The sequence below is a fragment of the Lissotriton vulgaris genome, unplaced genomic scaffold (assembly GCF_964263255.1).
Source record: "Lissotriton vulgaris unplaced genomic scaffold, aLisVul1.2 SCAFFOLD_299, whole genome shotgun sequence".
Taxonomy (NCBI): domain Eukaryota; kingdom Metazoa; phylum Chordata; class Amphibia; order Caudata; family Salamandridae; genus Lissotriton; species Lissotriton vulgaris.
The window spans coordinates 1,319,014-1,322,230 of NW_028246289.1; positions in this window are offsets into that span (position 1 = coordinate 1,319,014).

The following is a 3,217-nucleotide window of genomic DNA, read 5'->3' on the forward strand; positions in this document are numbered from 1 at the left end:
TATACAGCAAAGGCCTGCTCTGCTGCTTGAGGTATGCCTTGCTCACTGAAAGAGAGAGGATCATCTCCTTGAACCCAGGACTACCAGAGTGATTACAAGGGTCAGTTGGCTGACCTCCTGTTCTGCGCTTCAGGGACACAACAAGCTCCAGAGGCTTCCTTGCAACTGATCACTTGACCTGCTGCAGCGGGTCCTGCTGGAGCCCTGTTGGCTTCTGCTGGAGTTAGTACCTCATCCCCAAGATGAGTCTGCTCAGATCCTGGACCCTTGGCTGGAATCAGATGAGTTCCTCCTGTGAAATCCTGATGCTTTGAACTCAGCTCACCGAAATTTGAGAAGGTAACTTTTTCATTGGGACTAACCTTATCCCTGTATCCAGCCGACACTTCACTGAGGTCAGCCATAACTTTTGCTTTGGCCTGGTCTTGCACAACTACATGTCCATGGCTAGCGTTTTGATCTTTTAGGGGCTAGTCTTTAATCAAAACTTTAGAAATTCAAAACTATGGTTCTACTGATTTTTGCCATTTTGGTGTCAAATAAGTTATTACATTTCACTATATTTTTCTAAATTGGTATTCGTCTGTTGTGTTTTTACTTTATTACTGTTTAAGTGCTGCATACATACTTTATACATTGCCTCTAAGGTAAGTCTTACAGAGAATGTAGTTTATGCTTGAGAAGGGTTCTCACACCCATCAACCAAAAACTCAATTTCTAACCCCTTCCAAACAAAAGCTATATATCAGAACCAATGTCACAGTGTGACATGGCTTGGGCACCAACACACCTTCGGCCCCACAGCCTGCTTTCTTCATCCTCACTAAGGGCCATATGTAGGTAAAACGCGAATACCGAATCCTTAATACCGATTCATACCGAATCGGTATTAAGAATTAGTTAAACGCGATGTAGATAAAAAATCGGTAAACATTACCGATTCGTAGCAAATCGGTATTAAATACCGATTTTGAACAGATCGGTAATAAAAATAAATACCGAAAGGCTATCACCGAATCGGTGTTACCGAATCCATTACCGAATTCGGAAATACCGAATCGGTAATTAAAAAAATTGTGTTTTTGTGAATCAGCCAAACCTGACACACCCAATTACTCCCCAAACAGGAAGTTGCCACACCCAGCCAGGTGCACAGGGCCTGGAGCTGACTGTGAGGCAGGCAGGCAGGCAGGAGAGCTGAGGAGCCAGCAGCAACACAGCCACAAGAAAGGAAGAAAATAGCACTGAACAAGCATTGAAATGGCAAGCCAGGACAGGGAGAAGGAGGGAGGTGAAAGAAAAAGAAAACTCAAGTTCAGCGACAAGGAGCTTGAGGTCCTGATCCAGGATGTCAGCCAGGAGTACCACAAGCTGTTTGGAGCCCAGTCCCACCAAGTGCCAGAGGCACAGAAGAGGCAAATATGGAGTGGCATTCGGGACAAGATCAATGCCATAGGTGTGACCCTGCGCACCATAGAGGACATCAGAAAGAGGTGGTACGACCTCAGAAAAACAGCAAAACTGAAGATGGCTGGGAGACATAGGCTGGCAGGGAAAACTGGAGGAGGAAAAAATCGAGCCCCAGTACCAACACCACTGGAATAGATGGTGGAGTCCACCATCCAGCGGGAGAGTGTGAGTGGCATTGGAGACACAGACAGCTCTGCCAGAGCAGCTAGAAAACAAGGTAAGAAGCATGCCCAGCATGCTGCCCTACCCCCTCCCCAACCCCAACCCCCATAGAGGTAAAAGTGCTCCCACTCCACACCATGTCTTACTGGTTACCTGCAATGCATTCTGGGTGATGTAGTCAGTGAGAACTCATGATCAGGACTGTCAGGGCAGCTAACATAATAGCATGGTAATAGAATTGGATAGGTCAGGAAAACCACATTGCACTGTTGGCATGTACTTTAATGAAATGGCATTGCAGACAGAGCATTGAGTGTATTTACATTTGTGTCATTACAGGCGAGTCATCTCGCAGTGCAGCTGAGGGCAGCAGAGGCAGGTCAGCCAGGCCAGAGGGGACGCAACAGGATGAAGACAGCATGCCTGCAGGGAACACCAGCTCTGCGCCATCGCAGGCAGCCAATCCTCCACCATAGTCATCACCACAGCGCCAGGGAGGGCCGCAATCCCCTCTCACTCAGTCACCACTGCGACGTTCACCAACACCACCACCACCAACACCACCACCACCACCACAGTCAGGCAGGTGGCATGCCGTGATCACCCTCCAGCAGATCGGGGAGTCGGAGGAGGAGGGCAGACAGGGCGAACAAAGGCCCATAGGAGAGAGATCCAACAGGGAGCTGGCTGGTTCTGCATCCGAGGGCGCCCACATGTCATCACGACGCCGCAGGGCAAGGCCGGACAGTCCACTGGCATCTGAGCAGGGTGACAGTGTGTTTGCTGGACTGGAAGGCAACATGCTGAAGGTCCAGCGCCTGCAATGGAGGGAGATGAAGTCATTACACAGGGAGGTGGCAAACATTAACAGACATATGCACAAGATGGAGAAGGGCATCAGTGCCATGGGGGAGAATGTGTCTGCAGGGATGGAGAGGGTAGCTTTCTCGGTGGACAACATCTGCAGCCAGCTGGAGCAGGACCGTGTTGGCAGGCGCCGGGAGAGACTGAGACTCCAGGACTATACCAAGACGGTGAACCGGCTGGCTACTACGACATCACTGATGTGTCGCCGGTCCATCGCCATGCAGGAGGAGATGGCGCATTGCAGCAGGGATGTGGCCAGGGGGATGGTGTCCATGACCTCAGTGCTAGAGCTCATGCAGAATGCCAAGGCCTCCAATTTGGAGGGGGGGGGGACAGTGAGGAGGCTACCAGCCGTGGTAGCATTACACCCTCACCCACAGAGTGCAGGAGGCGTAGTGGACGTAACGTCCCAGCACAGGAACAGTCCTACTCACAAGACAGTGTTGATGGGGAAGTGCACGTGCAGCGCGGGGACGCAAAAAGTGAAGGACAATGGCTGTCTACATGCATGTGATGGGTGATGTAACCCATGTCCAATTGGACGATGCTCACAATGCTGGAGGTGTGCTAAATAAACACCTCTACATGTAATTTGAAATGGCTCAGTGTCGTCACTCACTCAGAAATAGTTTGTCGTAATCTCTGCCCGTCTCTGTCTCCCATCATGTTCAATAGCAGCACCAGCTGCGCTGGGCTCTGGCTGAGGGTTGTCCTCGTC